Genomic DNA, 22,695 nt, shown 5'->3' with positions numbered 1-22,695 from the left:
AAGTATTTGCAAGTCCTTTAGCCGCTGTTTGGATAGCTGGTGGGCTGCTAGAAGATATCCTCCTCCCTACCACTTGTTTCAGAAGAATTTTCGTCCCTTGGGTTTTTCGTTCTGGCGCAGCTGTTTGAGCTACCCATGTCAAAAAAGGTCAGACTGGTATATACAGCAAATTAACTTTTGGTGGACTGCCTCCAACTCTGCTTTATTTCCATCGGGATAAGAGACTTGTAAATAGGTAGGAAAACCAAAAGCATCTTGAGTTTTGAGCACATCATGAAAACAGCTCCAGTGCTTTCCGTACATGCATGAGGCTGTGTGTGGAATGAAGATAAAAATCAACAATCTGAAGGAGACTCTGAAAAACCTTTTTCCAAAAGGCCTTTTCAGCCGAGAAGCACTGGCACCTTCCTCCCAGTTCCCTGAAAGGTTGGGTAATCACGGTTTTCCCCCTTCTGCTGCACGGTTTTTATTACAGACGCTTGGCTTGGTGTGTGTCGCCGTCAGCCCGCCAGTGCCAGATGTAACGACTTCCCCGTTTCACTGGGAGTTTGCACACTCGGTGGTGGGTTTTCTGTAACATCTGCAGCCATGCCTGGATGGTGAGCACCCTCTGTGCCACCAGAATAGTCTGTGTCATCCCTCTGCTTGTTCCAACCCCCTTGTACAATAAATGACATCCACGAAGGTAAAACCAGAGCAAGAGAAACCTATTCTTGGAAACACTTTTACTATCAGGAGCATGATGCATCTCTGCACATTTTTCCAGCCTCTAGACTTAACTCGGGGTGCTGCGTTCACACGTTACAGCCTCTAAAACGTTGCTTCCTCTCCCCCAGTGTAAGCTATAGGGTAAGCTATAGGGTCAAGTCCTGGGCTCTGCCCCTTCTGTTCAGGGCAGATGAGGTATTTAATGTTAAACAGCTACGGGTAATAAGCAGAACGTGTTATCGCAGCTGCTGTGCGCTGTGGCAAGCAGGGTAGAGAGTCATGCGCTTCTTGCTTGCTTTTTGGCCTGAGGACACTTGTGTTCTTGTTTATACAATAGCTCTGCTTGGAGAGCAAGAATAAAAAATACCTTGTTTTTCCCCCTTACCAGATTGCTGTTTAGCATCATGCTACATCTCTCTCGTGGGAAATACAGGTTAGAGACTCTCAGGTGGGGGAGGGAATCGAATCCAGATGTTAGGTTTGAAGCAATGGGTTATTATATGAAAAAGGGGAACCAGCTCATCCAATCTAGGGGTAATAGATGGGCTTTGACGCCTGTGAAGGTGCTCGCTGCAGTGGGTTTGCTGATGTTAAACGTCTGCTCCAGAGATCGAGAGGAACCCGGGGCAACGTGTTTTCAGGAGACCACGGAAAGGACATTTCATAGCTGGATACAACCACCTCGATGTGGCTGTCTCTCGTCGGGGCATGGTCCCACCAAATGAGCAAAGAAGAGTTATTCTTTTTGCATGAAAACGTGGGGAGAGAAACATAAGTTATTACAATGAGTTTTTCCATAGAAAGAATGACCTGTAAGTCCATGTAAGCGTTCACCCTCAAGATGAGGTTTGTTGGTAGGGTGGCCAGGAGGGATGTGTTTGCATCCTTCAGAGGGAATGGACTCGATGCAGGTGTCTTGCACATCCATAACTCCCTTGGAAACCTGGGGAAGAGCCTGTGGTGTCCTGGATCCTGCCCTCCCTGTGTGGATACTGGGGAAGAGCCTGTGTTGTCCTGGATCCTGCCCTCCCCGTGCGGATATAGATATATATATATATAGAGAGAGATATATATATAAAACCCTGCCTCTGAGCATCAGCTAAGACAAGGGAGAGCTTTTGAGGTGTAGCTTCAGCTTGTGTGGGCTCTAGGAAATCTTGCTCAGCATCAGACACCAGACTCTCCTTAAGGCATGAGGTTGCATTTGTCGTTAAAGTATGGCTAGTGTTGGTGTCAGGTTTTGAGATTAATTTTGTGTGTGCTCGTTACCGCTTGGTAAGAAGTGCCTGGTGACTATTTTTTGGCCCACTTTTGTACTCAGTTGGATCACAGAAAGATACACAAGAGGTGTAAATTCTATAGTGGAGGAATACTTTGCATGAAGACCTCTGTTTAGCTTAGCGTTGTCACTCTCAGCAAAGATAAGACCATATCTGTGTGGTTCCTCACGCTCACATCCATCCGTTCAACGCGTCCGGCCCCCGTGAACATTTTGGTGACAGCCCTTTCCCTGGGACATGGGCGTATTGAGAAATTTGAGGCTTGTGCGGCGGCAGTGCAAGCGCAGGAATTCCTCCTCTTCCCCTGCGAGCAGTGAACTGCTGGCATCATATGTCCCTTTTCCTTCCCTTCACACTAGATCACATCTGTTCTTACTCATGTGTGACAAAAAAAGACTACCTGAGTGCTGGGGGGAAGGAGAGAGTTCAAAGGCAGCAGCGGATGCCCGAAGTGATGGAAAACAAAGCTCGAAGAGGAGCCTGTGCTCTGCCGGGGGTCCTGCGATGGCTCAGCTGGGGACAAGGGGGCTCTTAGGGGACGGACGTACCATACGTGGTGCCAGCAGTCCCCAGCCGCTGCAAAGCTTCAGCCCGTGGCGCTGGGGGTGCAAACGCACCCGGGATCTCTGCAAGCTCCCAGGGAGCGCAGCCAAGGGAGCGGGGAGGGCAAAACCCCGAAGGGAGACCAAAGCAGGGAAAAAAATATCAAATTTGCATCGGATAAAGCTCTGTATTTAATGGTTAAAGAGCTCGGGTAAGAAGGGAATTATTTATTACGATGCATTTTTACCCATTACAGATAGTACTTTACAACACAGGTATCAAACACAACGAGCTCTCTGTGTCTGCCCGGCTGAGGTTACATCATGCTTTTTATGGTAATTTTGCCAGGGCCAAGAAAACATATTAGTACACAAATCACTTTCAGTTTTATTCCATTTTGACATTTCAGGGTCTCCAGCAACTTGGCATCATTCTGCGGAGCCAGCCATTCTTGGAAATATTTGTGTGTTAAAAGTGTGTTTCGAATTACAAATATTTGCGTATTCACAACACATAATTTAGGGCCACATTTGACCAGGAACATTCCTCTGTGCAATTGCCAAGCAAAATTCTTGGTGGAGGGCAGCCCCCCGTAGGTACGTTATGAGGAATGAGGACGCTTGTCCCGTATGCAGGCGAAAAGGGCACGCGGCTTTATCTGTTCTGCTTCTTCGGGGTTGTTGGCTTCTCAAGAAGAGCAAAATCTCTTACGAAAGAAGCGGTGTGGCAACCTCCTGCTGCTCTGGGGCGGTCTTTGTAGGAAGGAGTCTATAGGTGCTGACCTACATTTAAGTCAGAAGAGCAAGCGGGGAGCTGTGCTGGCTTCTCCTGCAGCGGCACCCGTGCTGCCCTCGGCATCGCACAAGCCAAGGAGCACAAGGGCATTTTCACGCTCGTCCAGGTCTGCTTCCATCCTGGTGTACGAATTCACTCCTGGTGAAAGGTGTTAGACTGACATTCAAAACGGGGGGGGGGGAATCTTTGTTCTTAATAATTTCTTGCTTTCTTTGTGCTGATGAAGTACAATGGGACATTTAAATCTGATTTTTATAACATTTTGCATATATATAGATCACAGTTTGACCCGGAGAAGACACTTTGTTCTGACTACAATGATCCGATTTTTTTTTTTTATTATTTTTTTTTTGTGTGTGTGTGTCTTCCACGTAGTATTTCTGTTGCATTCTGGCACAATATGGGCTCCCTCCAGTGGTCAAGGGCCACCGGGCTCCTGCAGCCGCTTGCCCGGACGCTGAGGCTGGCGGGGCGGCTTTGGCCCACGGCATCACCAGTCGGAATGGGAGTCAGACTGGGACCGTACTGGGCTTATTTCCCCCCATCTCCTGCTGTGCGTGTCATCCCGCTTGCAATAGTAAATGCCCTGCTCTGTACGCCACGTTCAATTAATATTTAAGGGGGACGGCCTGCGCAAATAAGGATTCGGGCTTTAGCTTTCCTTGCAGTTCCCCAAACATTGGCTGCAGAAGGGGGGGAGGAAGCAGGAGAGGAGAGAGAACCGGAGGGGATCTGCTGAAAGGCCTAGACACAACAATTTTTTAGCAGAAATGACTCATTTTTTGCATTCCGCTCTTCCCGCGGTACTTTGGGAACAGATCCCGACCTTCCCCTCACACCTGCGAACAGTTAACGTGGTTTTTGGGGGGGGGGGGGGGCGAACCGGCCCTCTGAAACGCTGCCTTTCCACCTCCCCTCTCCGAGGGACACAATTCCCAGCGGTTCCCCCGGTTTGATTAGCTACAACTTCATTTAAAACATAGCAATTATTTTTTTTGGGGGGGGGGCACCTTGGTGGGCATCGGCATCCCCCCCCCCCCCCCCCGATGGCGAGGGCAGCCCGGCGCTGCAGGGGCCAGCCGGACCCGAGGCGTTCGCAGTGGATCGGGGGTGCTGGGCCATGTTGGACACGGACAGTCTAAACCACGCGTGTACATGGCTGTGCGCGTGTGTACATACGTGCAGAGGAACATACGGGTGTACCCACTCAGGTAGCTGTGCACGCGCCGCTATACGTGTCACGGCACACGCGGATCTAGGGGCCGGCGGCACCTCGGGGTGCAGCAGACCCGCGTTTCACATCCCCCCCCCCCGCCCCGGCCGGCCTCTTCCCGCCGCTCCGTGCCCGGCCCCGCAGAGCGGCCCCCCCCCTCCCGCCGGGGTTTGCGCACCGTGGAGCTTGTTTGCACGGGAGGGGGCGAGCGGCCCCACACCCGTTTGCACGGGGGGGGGCGGGGTGCGTGTGAATGCACCGACATTCATTTGTAGGGGAGGGTGTGAACGCACCGACACCCGTTCGCGGGGGGGGGGGGGGTGCTGAGCACCTCAGCACCCCTTTGCGCGGGGGGGGTGGGGGCACCTCTCCCCTTCCCCCCCCGCCCCGGGAGCGCGGGCTGAGCGCGGTGGCGGGGAGGGCGCGCGCCGCGGCGGGGAGGGGGCGTGGCCGACAGCGCGCGGCCTCGCCGCTCTTTGGCTCCGGCCGCCGCGCTCATTTGCATGTGGCGGGGGCTCCCCTGTCACGTGTCCGCGCGCGGGGCCGGAGGGGAGGGGGAGGAGGAGGAGGAGGAGGAGGGGGGGGGCAGACTTCCTGTTTGAGGTCAGCGCGGGGAGGGGGAGCGCGCGGCGGAGCCTCCCCGCGGTCTCGCGCTGCCTGGCGGGGCTCTTGTCAGTTAGCAACAAAATGGCCGCGGTGGCAGCAGCTCTGCTCCTGAGGACGGCGGCGGTGGTGGCGGCGTCCGTGGCGGTAGCGGCGGCGGCGGCAGCGGCGACGCGGAGGAGCGGGGGACCGGCCCGGCAGCACTGAGCCCGGCACCGCCTGCCTGCGAGCGGACGAGGCGAGAGAGCGACCGGGAGAAACGGAGAGAGGCGCTGCGGGCCCCCCCACCCCCCAGCCTCCGCCAGCAAGCCCGGCTGACTGACCGACTCTGCCCGAGGCGCTGCTGCGGCCCCCTGGGGAGACGCTGCCGCCTCGGCCCCCGGCCTCCCCCGCTCCCCGCCTTCCCCCGGGGGCACGGGCGCCCGGGTCCCTGCCTCCCGGCGAGGGGCTCCGCTGCCGCAGCCTCCCGCCGCCCTTCCCCCCCCTCCCGTCCGACCCCTCCGGAGGAGACGGAGAGAGCCCGCGGGATCTCTCTTCCCCTGCCCCCGGATCCCCTGTGCGAGCGAGGCAGACAGACTGTTGGGTTTCCCCACTCCCCCCGTCGCGTCCCCCCCCTCCCTCCGTGAAAGACTTTGCTGGATCCTCCTACTCGGATCCCCTCCCCGCGCTCGCTCCTTCCTGCGAGAGAGGCTGCTGGATCCTCCTCCCGCCGGAGAGGCTGCTGGATCGCTCTCCCGGGGTCCCTGCCAGAGAGACGCGGATCCTCCTCCCCTGAGAGACTGCTGCGGATCCTCCGCCCCTCCTCGGATCTCCCTGGAGCGAGAGACTCGGCGGGATCCTCCTCCTGCCCGGAGCCTCATGTGAGACTCCGGATCCCCCCGTGGCTCCGTGGTTTGTTTGGGGTTTTGTTGTTTTTTTTTTTTTTTTTTTCTTTTTTTGAAGGGGGGGATCCATCTTAAAAACTATTTCTGGGTCCCAGTTTCTCTTTTTAATTTGCACTTTTTAAAACCCCCTCAGATGCTCCTCCATGTGGACTGAGAACCCATCAAGACACACACACGAGAACTCATCCCGATCAACTCCAAATCCTGGCTTTCGTGGGTTTTGCTGCAACACATAAAAGCAAACTTGTACTTAAGACACACTTGTGCAGAAATTTAGCTGGGGACCTTAAGGTGTATTTTGTCTTGGTTTCTTGGTCTTGTTTTGGTTTTGTTTTTTGGTTTTTTTTTTTTGCTTCACTGGAAATCAAAAGCTTGTTTTGGAATTGGACCTGCCTTTGCTGCACTTCACCTCTGGGCTGGATAACACTGAAGCTCTTTGCTTTTCTACTTGGATAGTGTTTTCCTGTTGATCTCTTGTTTTTTTTTCTTCGGTGTGGCAGACTTTTTTTTTTTGAAGGGGGGGTAAACAAACGACAACAAAAAAAACACTTGATTTTTTTGGCCGTGTGAGATTTTTTCGTATTCAGATTTGTGAAATTACGGGTACACTTACAAAAAAAAAAAAGAAAAGAAGCATTAAAATAAGAAAGGAACACGTCAGCACGACCCCTACACGGTAGACAAAATACTCACTTGTTTCCTTACAGCAAGACTGAATCGAAAGCTGCCAAAGAGCCCCATAAAGAAAAGACTAAAAGGTAAGAAGGGGTAATAGCCTCTCTTAATCTGGGCATGGTAGAAGTCAGCAGTGGAACAGACCTGCTAAGCCAGTGCATACCTCCTTTGCTCACAAGTCTAAACCAGATTATTACCATTATTTTACTGCTTGTTAGTCAATGAAGCAAGTAACACCCCAAAATACTTGAAAATACATTTATTTTTATCAGATATCTTTTTTTTTTTTTTTTTTGCTTTAAACAACTTGGGGAAATACTTTTTTACACACTAAAATTAATTCGGTATTTTTCTATGTGCCTTTTCCCAGTTCAAATAGCTGTTGGGAACAAAATAGCGAACAGAAGTGCCATTTGCAAGTACGTTGTGCCACTTGGACATCCCAGCCGCTTCTGTTGCAGGCATGACCGTGTTGCACTTGCTTTATAACTTAGACGTGTGAAAATTATTGCAAAGCTTTTGGAAATGATCCCAAGCCTGGAAAAGGAGCAGTGTGGGTATGGTCAGCAGTGCTGCTCTGGTGGGTGAGCAGATCTTTGTCCCTCGTGGCTGCTTTCTCTTAAAAGTTGAGATCTCTAGATCCGTGGGTTTGGTGGGGTTTTTCTTCCCTCTCTCCTCCCCCACGTAATGAGATTATGGGGAACTACTGTAATTTTCTCCTGAGTATTCAGAGAGATCTACCTCTAAACCTGAAATGTCTTCCGGTGGGAGAGAGAATATTAAACAGTTGATGCTTTTAACTGCGATGCTGAAGGGGAAGAAAATAGGGAGGGTTCGGTTGTTAACCTGCGAAATCTTGAAACACTGGAAGTTTATTAATTGTTTGAATCTTCTTTGTTTGTATCGCAAGCTTGTGTCAAAGGTTAATCTTCTTAATATGTAATTAGTTGAAGGTCCAATTACGGGATTTATTGAACTCAATTGTTATTTTTCCCTCCTCTTTTTTCATTAAATATAGTACTGCTAGTCATATTTTGTGGCTACTTTATTTTCTGCTAAAACTTGAGTGTATCTGTGGGAAGATAATTGTTCAATTAATATAGCAGCCGGTTTAAATTTAGAAATAATCTACTACGTCATACCCATGTTTGTTGCATATTTATCCTCTCGTATGCATATGTATATCTGATGAATTTAATTTACATACTGAAATTTGCTCTGGACATTAGAGCAGTTAAAGTAATTAAAAAAATCCCATAAATCCCGCTGTTAGTGGGCTGCTTGGCAATGCAGAGCTTTACATCAGGTGGATGTCGGTGGTGCTGCGTGGACCTGAGGACAATGCAAGTGTAGAGGAGCAGGAGAACATCTGCACTGCTCTTGGGTGTTACTTCGGAAGAAAGTCACGTCCTTAAAATCTCGCCCTAATTACATACCGTGGGTGGGCTTTTTGGATTCACCTGCCACTGACAATTAAAATGCAGTTTCCCATCGAATATTACTTTTTATCGTTTTAAAAAAAGTAGTGGAAAGGGAGACACTGATTCTCACTGCTTCCCCCTTATGTATTCCAAAGGAAGAAGTAGGTGACTTGCAGTGGGTGCGACCTGTACTTAGCGAATCACGTAGTTTTCCGTAATTGCGGTACCTCAAATTCAGAAAGCCCTCGGATATCTGTCTTCTGGCTACTTCAGTGCTCATTTGTGAACTCAAAATGGTGTGCTGAGGACCCCCCCCCCCCCCCATGCACTCTTGGTTCTGCTCCGGCTTCTGGAATTATTTCCAGAACGTTAAAGCATCAATGTCAGACTTGTATACAACCGGTTAGAAAAAAGGCTATAGTCTGAGAGAAGCTTGTTGTTTAATTTGTAGGACATAAGTTTTTTTGGGGTGAGATTACAGAGGCTGTGTTATGCACAGGTATTGGCTAACCTTGCTGCTTCTGAGTCTGTGAAGAAAGCTGTAGTAAATCAGATGAATTGGAACTTTTTTTAGTGGACATGACTGTTTAGTAGGAGTGTAATAATGCCTTGCGTTGCTTTGTCCCTATCCTCAAAGGAGAACGTATCTTTTCTGACTTGAAGTTATCTGACTGGCACGTAGCTCGTGAAATGAAAAAGGTCTCTGCTCAGCCCTTGGTGAAGAGGTGCTGCCATCAGGAAAGCTGCTGGAGCCTGGGAGCAGGGCTTGATTCTGGGCAAGAGGGATGCATATTGATAGGGGCTGTGTTTTAGGCAATATTCTGTACTTTTGACTAAACATTTTGTTTCTAGTAATGAAAAAACCAGGGCAAAGTAGCCTCTCCAGAGCTCTCCTGGATTGCAGGATGAAGTACTTAGGACTTACTAATGTTTCTGCCCTCTGTATGTGTGGATTCTCATATCGACCAATTTAAGTACGGGTATGCATCAGGCTAAAAGCTGATTTGAATGGAGTAGTGTATTATATACAGTTAGTTTGTTTATGCTGTTACAGCTGTTACCATACATGGATTATTTTGTAATTAGGCTGTCATTGATGCAGGGCATTAGTCCCACTTACTTGGAATGGACTTGTGGGGAGCCTTGGTCTGTGCATCTTGGTTGGCGTTTGGTAATTTAAAGGTTCACCCTCTTGACCTGGCGTCTCTGCATCTTTCAAAATCTGCCCCTGATGACCTGTGAATGGGATGAAGTTTACTTCATCTGCTATTGCAAAGTCTGCTGAAGCTTGCTGGGATGAATGAAAAATCCACCCCTCTGGATTAAATTCTTTTCCAGGGTTTGCCTTTCCTATTAAAATAACAGGTTATGCTTTTGATGACTTTAGTGATCTTCTGCTGATGTTTAAGGGAAGGAAGGCAATTCTATCCTTTTTTGTTTGAAGGAGCTTTTTAAGACTTGGAAAAATAATATGATGAAATTTTTATAATATGAAAAATAACATAGTTGGACATAAGAGTACTTTTAACCTGAAGATTCTTTGTTGAAGTTCTCAAAGCTCCCAAGTTCCATACCTTGTGAGCTGGAGTCGCAATATAACAGGGTAAAGTTAAAGGTTTTGTCAAGCAAGGGCTGTAATATAATCTCTTATGTCTTGAAACAAACTGTTGCTGAATGGCAACCTTATAGAAGGTATAGCTTTAAATTAGTCTGGAAATAAACCCTCTTATTTTTCTGGTTTTCATTTACTTCATTCAGAAAGGCCAGGAAATTTTATTCAAGTAAGGGATTTACTGCCTGCTGTTAGCTCAAAATGACCTACGCTTTTACAATCCAGTCAGATACTATATGCGATGTAGACACCTTTGTGTTAAGTTTGTTATTAAAAGCCCAATAGCAGCGTTTACTTTCAGTTTTAGCTGTTAAGACTTAACCAAGACTGGTGTGCGTATGAAGGGGTGATATGTTAACTTAGCAGCTGGCCTTGCCGAGATAAACATGCGCTTTTCCAAATGCTGTCATCTGGCCCCTTTCCAAAACAAGCTGAAGGAGGAGGTCAGGGGTGGAGCCATCCTTTGCTTTAGTAAAAAGAGGCTTTCATTTGGAAAGAATTGCTAGATAGTATTGACTACGAGAACTGCAGATTTAAAAATAAGATGGCCAAACCTTTCCGAAGTAAATGAAGTAGTCTCTGCTGATTACTTGTATCTCCATGCCTGTTACTGTGTTGCTTCTCTTTGAAGGTATAGCAACTTAAATGGAGAATGCATATTGCTTCCTTTTTCAAAATCAGTGCTTTATATAAGGCTTTGAACATGAGAACTGATGAAAAAATTTATCATCTTTGGTTACAATAGAGATGTGCAACGCAAAAGTGCTATTGTTTTAATTGTTTAAAATTCAGATTACAAGATAACGGTAATACCATTAGAAGGTTTCCCTTTGGCCCAGAAGCTGCAGGTAGGAGCCTGTCAATCCCTTAGTATTAAAGATGAGTGATAAGGAAACCTCTTAAATGCCTGTGACGCTGCAGTCTAGCCAATTTAGGATCAGCTGATTCCTTCTAGTGATAATGGCTTGAGGTTTTCAGCTGTATTATGAAGATATCAGCCAGGGGAAATAGTATTTAGAAGAGAAGTATACTTTATTGAATGGGGAGATGATCTAGAAGTGACAGTAAATTGCATTACTAAATGATCTATGCGCTCTGCACAGACTCTTCACTGGTAAATACTAGTGGTAAAATGAAAGATGGTTATTCGTAATGTATGAAAGCAGAGGAATCAAAGTAGTATTTGATCTTCCTTTAGGAATCGGAGCTATTTATGAAAATTGGCTACCTAAAGCACAGCTTAGTTTTACATCTTAATTACCAGATGTAGATGTCCTTATGCTTATTTTATTATTACTTAATCATGATTAACTTCACTGTGGATTCCCATACACAGTTATAACTGTGTTTTCTGAAACTTTATTTGTGCAGCTTTCCACCTTGCCACTTACATGTTTTAAAATGTCCCACACAAGAGAAAAATGTCTGAATTTGATCATCATACCATGTCCATTCTTGCACAGAATAGTTACAGTGCTCTTTAAGATTGTATCACTTGTAGAAAATGCATCAGTACTTTAAAATATATATCTGATTATTTTCGTTGGTTTTTGGTTTGGGTTTTTTTATATGTAATCTCTCTCTTCATCCCAATAAAAAGGCTTCTTTCACTGAAGACATCTGTAAAATAATAGCTGTACTTAAGTCGCATGGTTCAGGGTACCAAGCATCAAAATCTTAGTTTTGGTCTTAGCCCTGGATGTGAGTCAGCACTGCAACTTTCAGTGTTGAGGTCTTGAATGTAGTTGTAATTCAAGCTCATAAAATATTAGAAGCTTTGACGGTAGTGAGGTCTGCTTTCTGGAGCTCTTCCCTGTGGGTTTACAGCCAAGGATGGCTTGAGAGTGAGAACAGTTATCTGTGCTGCAGCAGTGATGTTTTATGGCTGGATGCCCAGATTGTCTAGCTTTGCACACAGCTTTATAGTTTGCCTTTGAGGGCTATGGAGGTGGAAGTCATTTGTAATAAACAGCTATCTGCAGCTTGCTTTTTCTATGTTTTGAAATGTACATCCATTTAAAAAACTGCAAACTAGAGTCACATTTACTTAGATTTCAATCAGGAAATTCTATGTTTTAGAAGCTCACTTATGAGAAATGTTAACAATTGCTTTCAGTTTTGTATTAAAAGTAGCTAATACTTATCCCTTGGCTGTTTGGGCTTTTTTAGCAGTAAGATCCGAATTGCTAGAGAATGAGGGGGTTTTGTTTGGTTTGGTGTTTTGTTTGTTTGGGTTTTTTTTTTTTTTGAGAAAAATTGACTTGTCAAATCCATTGGGATGCTTAGTGGTAATTAAGCCCCAGAGAAAAATATGTTTATAGGTCTCAGAATAGTTATCATGCAACTACCAGCTCATTTAGGAAAAGGTAACAACCACCTCCCTTCCACTGCGATGAAACAAACCACCTGGTCTATGAAGTGTTAGTGTCTGCCAATGGGTGTTTTCCTGACGCAGATCCAGTCTTCCCCCCCACCCACCCCCAGCTTCTAGTTCCTGGGGTCTGTGGGTGTTTTCCCATGATGACTTTCTGAAGGGATAGTGGGTAGTGCCTTTGTTACTATCTTGGTCAAGAACAATCTCCTAGAATGTTGTATCTGTTTTTTTTTTTAGATGTGCTGTTTCCTATTCCTTTTTTCCCCTTCCTGTGTTCTGTCTGCTTGAAATTTACAGTTTTCTCTCTCGTACTGCATTTGCAGGACTTCCTGATGAGAAGTGGAAGAGCTTATTGTTTTGTTTGAGGGATACAGAGTACTCACAGTGGCTTGGATACCATTCTGGGTGGTCAGTATGTACACATATCGATTGTTAGTTCAAACTGACTTCTGCCAAGTCTATTTTAAGCTCAGCCAGATATCTATGTTGTGTCATTCTGCTTTTCAGTCATACTCTAGTCTGAGACTCTTGGGTCTTTTAGTTCTTCAGAATTCCAAAATGTTTTGGTGGCTGATGCTAACATCACTGATGCTGACAATGGAGATGCTTGTTTTCAAACAGCGGCTGGTTACTGGTAAACAAAAGAGCATCAACCCAGTGCTTTAACACAAGCCATTCTAGAAAAAAGGAGCAGTTCAGTGAGAATGTAAAAAAAAAAAAAAAAAAAAAAACCCAAACCACAACCCCAAAACAACCGACCAACTGTACAGATGCTGACTACCATTTTCCTGTATTTTCTTCCAAAGTCATTAATAGAAGACTGTAGAAGATGATCTTTGGCATTGCTTGTAATGTTTTTGCTTGAGCTCAATGTATTTTCACAATAGCCTTGAAGATGATATTTCATATGAAATGTGAAGTTAAAAACTTTGCTAGCACTGTAAGCATAGCCTAACGATGTGTGTGATAAATCAAGTAAGACTCTTTGCACAGTGTATTACCGAAGCCAGTCTGCAGTAGGATTCCTCCTCGTTATCCCTCTGCTAACATAATTCTATCTGTAGGTCTCAACTTTCCTCTTCTCTTAATGTTTTTAATTACACAAGCTTGCATAACATACGAGAATTGCTTCCAATGTTTGTGTTGTCTGAGTTTTTTCGACATTTCAAACTTTGAAATGGATGCTCCACTGGAAAGTTTGTCTCTTACTCCCTGGCTATGTAATGAAAGATGTTACATCTCTGCAAATCTAATCATTCTTGTCTCTTTATGGTGTCGTGGCTGTAATGCTCTAAGTGCACAGTATTGTACCTCATTCTTGTTTTGTGATGCTGCAGAAAAATTGCTCTTGGTTAAAAATAAGCTATTGGCATAAGTGTGCTGATCACATCTGTTTATAACATACCTCTTCATTTTCCTGCTTATGAAACTATTTGATTCTCTTTGCATAACATTAGCTGATGTAGACTGTGAAGAGGTATATGTTTATTTTTTAAGCCTTTAAAAATATGGAAGAAGCAGCATCTCCTGATAAGGAAGGAGAAGAGCCTGGTGGTAGCAATCTAAATGCTGTTTAATATTTTCTAGTATGATCGTCATAAAGTATAGCTGTCTGACCCAGGTGTGGAACTAAATTTGATCTGTCACAGTAATAGAATTGCTGCTATTGAGGGGGGGAGTCTCTGTATAAATAATACTGTTTCAGGTAAAAGATGTTATTATATGGGACTTACTGGAGCTTGGTGAATGTGTAATTTTTACTATTTCTATTCTAATCAAACTTTTAGTAGTCCTTCATTTTTGGAAAGAACCATCCACGTTAAGTCTCATTGGGCACCGACAGTACTTTATCTAGTGATGTCAGTCTTTATACCGTGCTACCATGTGTAATAATTGAATAAAACAAAGGTTGTGTTACTGGGTCGATGCTTACATAATGATTTGCTTAAAGACCCTCAACTTTCATTTTTTTCTTGCATTCATTCTTGCAATCATTCTTCACAAATTTCTAGGTGAAACATTGCAGTGACAACAAAATTCTGTATTTTTGAAGCAAATAACCCAGACAGATAGATACAGTCTATTTTATCTGGATGATATTGCAGCACCCTGATAGTCCAACTGCATTAAAATTCTGGTTTCCCACCCCTACTCTGTCCATCCTCTGTCCCTCTGTCAGCATCCAGACAACCAAGAGCTGATCCTTCTGGAATTCTGGCTGCATCTACTGATCAGATAATGTACTGGGAGACATTTTGGATATATTTCTGAGAATGTTTACTCCCCTGGGCATTTCATGGACTAACTGAAGGCATAAAATATTTATTACTAAGATCATAATTGTCCATAAATTGATTTCCAAAGCAGTATTTACTGCAATTGGTTGTTCTGTCCCGGAAGATCATTTATGGCTATTTCCTTTCCCCGTCTCTCCCCGTACCCTATCTTTCCTTCCCCCGTGGAGACACTATTCATTTGCTAAGTTGAAAAATAGATGATGGCCCATTCTGATGGTGGCTCTGATATTCTAATTTATTATTGGCAGGAATTGGTGTCCAGATGCTTTTACTATGGAAAATGAAGTGGAGGAACAGAGAACTTTGAAATTTGATGAACTTAATGGAAATAAGGATTACCTTTTCAGCCATGCAGAAGCAATCTTTTAAACTCTGGTAGATTTGTGGAGGGAAAGCTGCTAGCTTGGACCTCTCTGTTTCCTTAATTTAGGACAATAGAATAAGTCTTTTTCTGAATTTTGTGGATTCAATTTCCAGCCTAAAGATAGGTACAGAGTAATATAAAGGTTTCTTCTCACTTGAGTTATGTTGCTATTTTAATTTTCAAAACAGCATTGCAGCTGGAGATGAAGTGGAGCAAAACCTAAATTGCTTCAAAATGTGTTGTCTTTAAGTTGAACTAAATGATCATGGTGGGCAGTGTTTTGATTTTTGTAGTTAAACACTAAGAATGTATAAAAAGTGCACAAAACAATGAAGAAGATTTTCTTCATTTGTGTTTAAACTTTCACATATGCAGTACACAACTTTTAGTACAGTTTATTAGTCTATAGTATGTTTTGTCTTCCTTGACTCGGATCAAATTTGGTGTTAACCTCCTGCAGAGAATTCCAGGACCCCTGACATTTTATTGTGACTCTTGATTAGCTCACCAGGGTTCCTGCTAAGAATTCTTCTTTCATTCATTTGATAAATTGAATTCCCTATTCACAGTGCCTTTAAATAGAATGGTATTTGGAAAACTCGAAGACAACAACTTGAATGTTCAATGAGCTCACCCAGCAAATGTAAAAATGCAGAAGAAGGAAATTATGAGTTTGTGTGTTCTGAAATCTTTTAAAAGAATAGACATTTTACAAAAACATAAGTCTCCATCTTCATATTCCCTTTAAACTTATTTCCCTTCTGGTTTCTACAACAAGGAGTTCTGTTGACATCTGTTTTCCCTTTTTCATCTTATCTTGCTTTGTTATGTCTGGAGCCGGGGCATTCACCTAACTTGTGTCTGTATCTGGGAGCAAGTATAATAAGGTGGTATATTCCCACGTAGTGGAACTTCAGCTTTCCAAGGCAGCACGTGTGCAGTGTGGAGAGCATCTCGTTCTTAGAGCCGGTACGCTCTAGCCCAGCTTATGTGCACCTCCTAGATAACTTATGCCATTCACCCACTTTTACTATGTATCCCCTTACTGTTGCTGGTGATGCTGGCTGGGCTTGTGCTGTGGAGTACTGTCCTCAGCTCTACAGCATGAGGAACAGTGTCATTTTTTTTTCTAATTCTAGATCTTGAGACGCATCCTTCCTGTGAGGCCACGGTCCTTGTGCTCCCCTGTCCAGGTCTCTCTCCGTGAGCTTCCCGGAGCTGGGGCAGCAGCGGTGTCCTGCACCTCCCCGCTGCTTGTGTGTTCTGAGGTGACACCTGGACATCTCAGTAGTGAGATGGCAGAGGCCTGTTCCCTGTATAGCATGCCATCTTCCTAGAGTCTGGTTTCTGCAGGCTTCTGCCACGCATCTCTGAAACAGTTTGAATATCATAGGGAAAACTCAGGCTGGAAGGGACTTCAGGAGGTCATCTCGGGCAGGTCTGTATTTAAAGTTGTGACGTGCATGTCTGGTAACACGTCTGGTGCTACTCACTATGCTGCTGGTATGTGTTGGTGTTATTCTTAGACTTGTCTGGCACGGTTTCCCTGCAAGTGAGGGAAGTCCATGTGCGTTTTTCTACTGTGCCTGTGGCACGAACTCTGCCTAAAGGAGAGGTATTTCTTCCAGACCTCACCTTCCTGGGCCTTTTTAAACACACTGGAGGCACTCATGGATGTGGCAGCGGCTGCTGTGAGCTGGGTGTCTTTTGTTGAAGATATGTTGGCACCACTATTTCCCCAGAATAAGCAGAACAGCACTATAGACATAGTTGTCTTCAGCATAAATTCTGTTGCCTACTTTCTGATCCTGTAGGTTGTGTCATCTAGCTTGACCTTTGGGAGAGTACCAGCCTGCTCTTCAGCTCCTGCAGCAAGCAAGTTTCATATGCTTTTGCCTGCTGATACCAAAGTGATTGGGCTCAGGACTAGTTGGGTGCTGGCATGTGACTGCGATGGAAGGAGGGAGAGGAGGACTGTGGGTGTTGGAAATCCCTACAGGCAAAATAGTACAGCATTTTAGTTATGCGAACTTGGTATTCATTTTTTTAAAGAAGCATAAAGGCTGAGCTGTGCTTGCTTGAAGGGTGTGAAGGTATGCTACACAGAAGCAGTGTTCCTAGCCATCTGTCCTGCAGCACGCATTGTCCCTCCCGACCCTGTTACTGTCGGACAGGTGACGCACTGACCAGCTCCTCCAGTTTCCGTCCCTGGGAGTGGTCAGCTCTCACAGGGAGCCCGGGGGCTGTGGTGTGTGGCAAAACATCCTGTGGAGCTGTTGCTCCTGTTCCTATTTCCTGGCCTCCTGCTTTGCAGTATCCCTGTGCAGCTGCCCCAGGAAGCAGTGCTCCTCTGACATACATTTCAAGTCCAGTAATTTGAGCCAGAAACTTGTCCCTAGGTCACTTCTGCTTCTTGGTCAGTTAATCGATGATACTTAGTTGAACAATTTGTCAGTGTGGGGCTTTGCTTCTGTTGGCACAGGGCTCTTGTCTTCTAAAGTATTTGCAGGAACCAAAATAGCAAACGTAGTATCTGGAGAGAGACAAACATGCTGCGCTCTTGCTAAGCTACTGGATTCCAAAGCTGTTTTCCTTTGTGTGTTAAGTCCCAGGAAGACTGGGGAAGAGCTCTGGACCAGATGCTACATCAACTGCTGGTAAATATTATCAGGCCTGCAAGGGAGGCAGTGCTGTGAAAGTAAATCTAGTTATCTGTACTCTTCACAGGCTGTAGCTTAATTTTCCAAGAGAGGAGTCAGTCCATGTTTGATGGGGGAGGAGAGGTGTTGTTTGTACCATGTTTCTTGTTGTTTGTAGCCTGCTTCTAGTGGTGAATATAATGTAAGCCTTTTTGGGTGGTTTTTTGTTTGTCAGATTTGGTTTTGTGTGTGGTTTGGTTTGGTTTTTTATTAGCAGGCTGAGGGAGCAAATTCTGGTATGCTTTGTGCCTGAAATGTATATAAGGGTGAGGCTTTGTGTGCAGTGCTCTAGCCCATGCCTGGATTTCCCTACCAGCTACATAAGTTGCATCAGTGTGGAGCTTGTGTATGTGTTGACAGACCTGCACTGTGGAAAGCAGAACTCTCACAGAAGAGGTGGCATACCTGTGTGACTGCAACTTCACATCCTATAGGATCATCTGCACTAATATGTTAATTTGGATTAGGAGTTTCATGTTTAGGCAAATCTTCTGATTGTTGTAAGATACTGTGCTTTGATTCACATCGTGAATCAAAGTGGTCTTGGAAAACAATAACTATTCCTTTTAAATAAAGCTTCACTGGATGATGTGCTCCAAGGATGCGGTTAATGCTCTCCTGCTGCAGGTGAGCATTCTGCACACGGGAGTGGACTGGAGCTAGTCTCAAGTAATAAATTCACGTGGAATGGGGATAGTGTGGCTATGAAGTCCTCTGCACCAACAGTTTTGCTCTGCAAATCCACTCCTATTGGGCTGCTCTACTTAGTAATGAAGATAAAACATACATTTCCTGAATCGTTCTCATTAGTACACCATCTGTCTCTGGTAACAATCCAGGAGAAAGTGAACAAAAGGAAGTCTGTAGATGAAAAACAAAAACCTGCAAACACGCACTCAGACTTGAGCAGTGCTCTAATACGGACTTGTCAAACTTCTTATGCCCGGCCTACCACTTGCAGTTAATTTGTAAAGGCTTTTTCTTCTCTGGGTTTTTCCCCACTTCTAGTGACTGGTATTCAACTTGTAGAGGCCAAGACAAGGCCAGGTCAGTGTGCCTTTTAAAAAAAAAATCTTGAATGATAGTAACTATCTATGCTTTATTTTCATTCTAATCTAATTTACTTCAGTGGTTGTTCACCTAAAGTGTATATGACGTAGGATCACAATGAGTTAACACAGGGTGAATTGGAAACCTCTCGCAAGAGTCTAGGTCCTGCAGTAAATAGCAATTGGCACTCTCCTTGAGGTCATACCAGCGTTTTGTTGCTCTTTAACCAATAATCCAAATGGTTAGAAACACTGTGTAGTACTGCTGGAGATGCAGCCTTGAGACAAGGTGTGTAGCACAGCTGCTCTTTTTTTCTTCTGATCATGGAATTTCTATTTTACAGATTGTAAGAGCAGAGTTATTAACCTAGTCTCTGGGGCGACCTGAAATCTTCCTGTAGTTTCAGTAAGATATTTTAATTGAATGCGGTGCTTTTCGCATCCTGTTCTCAAGTAATCCTGTAATGTTCTTGAGTGTCTTAAATGGCAGCTACATTCTGCTCCTGCACAGATTTCAGTAGTGAATGAAGTTTGTGCATGTCTTGCACCTTAAGTCATTTGTGCTGTGGTTTAAAGAGAGCCTGGAAGGGAGTACAGTACAGTACGTAGGGATCATGTCTGATCCCTCACAATTACTGAAGGGTCCAGGGAACAGCATAGACCTGAAGATACCTACCAATACTCTGTAATGAATCAAATAAAAACACCCAAAGAAGACTTGGAGCCAAAACTATATTGTACAGTAAAAGGAAGCATCAAGGGCGGTATTAGTGCTCCGCTTTGGTGCAGGAACTTTGGTGGAAGTTCTACATGACTTCAGAAATCGAACCGCTGTCCATGTTAAGGAAGTGACCAGATACTGGGAGCATCAAAGTACCAGCCCCGCAGTTGTTAGCAGTGGATGATATTTTGATATTTCAGAGGAAGGCAGGAATCCCCTGTCAAGGCAAATAGTGTATTAAGGAGTGATAGGTGCAGGTCTGGGCATAATTTGACAGAAACCCCAAAGCATGGGATTAATAAATTATAAATTGAGGTCAAACAAAACATCTCATCAAGCTTCATTTATGACTCCCTGTAGGAACAAATTTTGCACCCAGACTTTGAAATTACAGGGTTTAGTTTCAAGCTCTGTGATCATACCTATACATGTAACTCGTCCATGAACTTACCTTGTCTACAGTGGTGTAGCTAAGGGCTTTTGCCTCATTAATTCCCTTGAAAGGCTATTGCAGGATTTTACTTTGTGAATGGGTAGAGGACTCCTGTTTCCAGTCTAATTGTCTTTGTATCCAGGAGTTGATGTGGCCTTGTATCAGTGTTACTTCTTAATAAAAACAAGTCTTCCTTTCTTTAGGTATTTTTCCTCTTCTCTCCTCCAAATGTATATTTATAAAGATTAGGTATGTCTTTTAGTGTTGGGGTTTTTTTAAATGCTACAGCGTGGAAGATACTTCTTTATGCCTAATCCAAATCTGCTTTGTTGCAATTTAAAATCAGTGCTAAGTAGCACAGCTAAAATAGAAAGATTTTACTCTGCTCTTCTCTACCTCTTTAACACCTATTTGAATAAAAGGGTGGTTGTCTCTTGTTAGATTAGGTGAATCCAAGTCCAAAGTTTTTTCCACAGGCCCATGCGTTTTGATGGGCTGTTGCTGTTTTCTGGACTCTCTTCAGCTGATCTATATCTCTGTTACTGTAGATGGTCCCAAACTGGTCGCAGTACAGCAGCTGCTGAATTTCTGACCGTTTGTGACATTGTTGCTTTGCCTTTGGGTTGAGATCCGCTGTGACACCTGGGGTTTTTTCCTCCCCAAAAGTGGTGTTTAGCCAGTTGTTCCCTGTGCTGTATTGATATATATGATCATTCCTATCAAACACAGTACCCTGCACTCTTTCTCGGTGAATTCCGCTCTACTTTTTTTGTACATCTTGAGTTTATCAGGTTGTTCTGAATACTGCCATCTTTAATTGTTTTGCAGTCCCATGACTTGACATATTCTGGAAACTTAGTAAGTTCACACATTTTTCCAGCAGCAAAGTGGTTAATAAAAATTTTACTGCTGGACATGTGGCATGCTGCAACGAAAATCCATTGGTTCTCTGGCTTGTTGGAAGGGGAAGTGCTGTGCTTACTTGTTTTGTGGGTACTTTATTTTCATTTCATTTAGCTTATGTTCCCTACTTTGTTCTGGGGAAAAAACCTAAAAAAATAAAGCAATTACGTTCTTATTAACAGAACTTTGCATGTTGCTTGAAAAGTCAATAGATTACTTCTGTTGCCTCCCTTTCATCCTTTTCATAATTACCTGCAAGCATACCACAGGAAAAAATCAGACTTTTTTTTGCCCCTCCACAAATCCTTGTTAGCTGTTACTGATGTTTTTATCCCTTCCCCTTTTAAGTTATATGCACAATCTTTGCCATGTGCTAGTGTTCTGGAGTGCCATCCATCTTCTGCTGATTCTTTAAGGTAGTCTGTAATGACTTAGACACAGTTGTTCTCATGGTAAATTACATCAGGCCCAGCCAGTGGAAAAACATCCGATTTCTCTAGGGACTTTTAAAGCTGTTCTGACTTTTGCTGGCCTGATTTCCTATTTGGAGTGGTAGCAAAATGTTTAGTTCCATCTCCTTTTTTACCACTGCCAGTTCACAGCAGTTTTCCTCGGAAGCTGGATCATTCCTTCTACCTGGATTTGGGGAAAAGGGACTTCAGAAACACACCACATCTTGAGATTCTTGCCTGGAGCTGCGTTCACCAGCCCTTTCAGTCAAGGAAGCAAAAATGAAACACTGCAACAGTGGTGGCAGAAGTCCTGGGACAGGAGCAGTCTGGTGATGTGCTCTTTGGTGCCCCTGCCACCAGCTTGGAGCAAAGCCTCCCTGCGCAGAGAAGAGCACTGCGAAATCCCTCTGTGAAATCCGAAATCCCTGTCGTCATCTGCGGGCTCAGCACCCGTTGAGATCGTTCTTGGCCATCTGTTCCCAGCTGACCTCTTTAGTGAAGACTAAAGCAGAAAGAAAAGTACTATCACTTTAGCTCTCATAGGGTCATCTGTCAATAGTCCCTCTTTCCCACTAAGTATCAAAACTTATGTTTCCTCTTGCTTATTAATGAAGCACTTAAAGGTTGATTTATTGTTACTTTTAAATGCACAATGCTAATTGATTGTTGGCCTTCCTCATTTTTGTCCCCATGCTTGTGCTGTTTTTTCAATACTAATTCTTATTTATATGACCTAGTTTTGTGTGCTGCTTTCTCTTTTTTGAGGTGATTGGAGAGCTTGTAATTAGGGACCAGCTTGACTCTTCTTGATTAACGACTGAGCCTAGACATCAAGGGAAAAAAGCTGTCTCTTTCTAAAGTCCCACCAGCTCCTTGCCTTCACTGGTATTTACTCTAGAAAGGTCACAGAGCAATAGGCAGACTGGATTTTAGTTTATCCATTCTAGTAGTCATGAAAGCAAGGACTGCTGATGATATGGTGACCTCTTGTTTTATGTTGTATTCCACCTATACATTAGGGCATCTGAATTCTCGTTTAGATTCTTGGTGATTTCCAAGAAACAATGCCTGCCTTTTCCTGTGTGACAGTATTTTTCACTTGTCCTAAATTCATTGAAGCCTGCCTTTCCAGTATTCACTGCTAATTTTTTGTTAATTTTTCATTCCATTTCATTGCTTCCCTTGAAGTTGCTTTCTGTCTTCATGATCTTGGCCCCTTCTTTCTTACCATTTAGAATCAAATCTTGAAGAACTTTCAAAATAGTAATTTTCTTCATTTCTATTTGAAACTGTATAATGCTGGATTTTGAGAACTCGGTAGGTGGTTACTGTGTGTTTCATGTCTATGCTGTCCAGACTCTCTGTTAGCATGTGTAGTGATGCATGGCTCTGTTACTCCCTTCCAAAAAGCCTGCTCAGCGTGCTTTGGTAGCTGCCTTCAGGCAATTATTTGTCAGTTCCTTACAATACTAGTTTATAGATTTTTCTTTTTTTTTCCCTCTCATCATCAGTGTGAAGAAAAAGGTATGTGTTCAGAAATGCACGATGCTCTGTTATATGGTGCAGGAAGTCAAAACTAGAGCAATACTTGAGCAATTGTATCCAATTTGTAGGATTTCTGTCAGTAACAGCAACTTTCACAACTATCAAGGGAGAATTTTTCTAGCAT

General features: G+C 44.3%; 1 protein-coding gene across 18 annotated transcripts in view; it reads left to right on the top strand.

Moving 5' to 3' along the window:
* The first annotated feature begins 5,139 nt into the window (after positions 1–5,139).
* Positions 5,140–22,695, top strand: part of TNRC6C (trinucleotide repeat containing adaptor 6C) — a 108,232-nt gene continuing 90,676 nt past the window's right edge. For 10 of the 18 annotated variants that reach the window (XM_075770930.1, XM_075770928.1, XM_075770917.1 and 7 more), the window contains exon 1: positions 5,140–6,784. The gene's annotated coding sequence lies outside the window, so the exon portion shown is untranslated. The remainder of the gene's footprint in view (positions 6,785–22,695) is intronic. The other 8 variants (XM_075770927.1, XM_075770920.1, XM_075770922.1 and 5 more) reach the window with 3 other exon arrangements.

The sequence above is a fragment of the Balearica regulorum genome, chromosome 18, assembly GCF_011004875.1.
Source record: "Balearica regulorum gibbericeps isolate bBalReg1 chromosome 18, bBalReg1.pri, whole genome shotgun sequence".
NCBI classification, from domain to species: domain Eukaryota; kingdom Metazoa; phylum Chordata; class Aves; order Gruiformes; family Gruidae; genus Balearica; species Balearica regulorum.
Note: the sequence above shows the minus strand (reverse complement) of the source record. Positions and strands in the feature narration are given on the sequence as shown.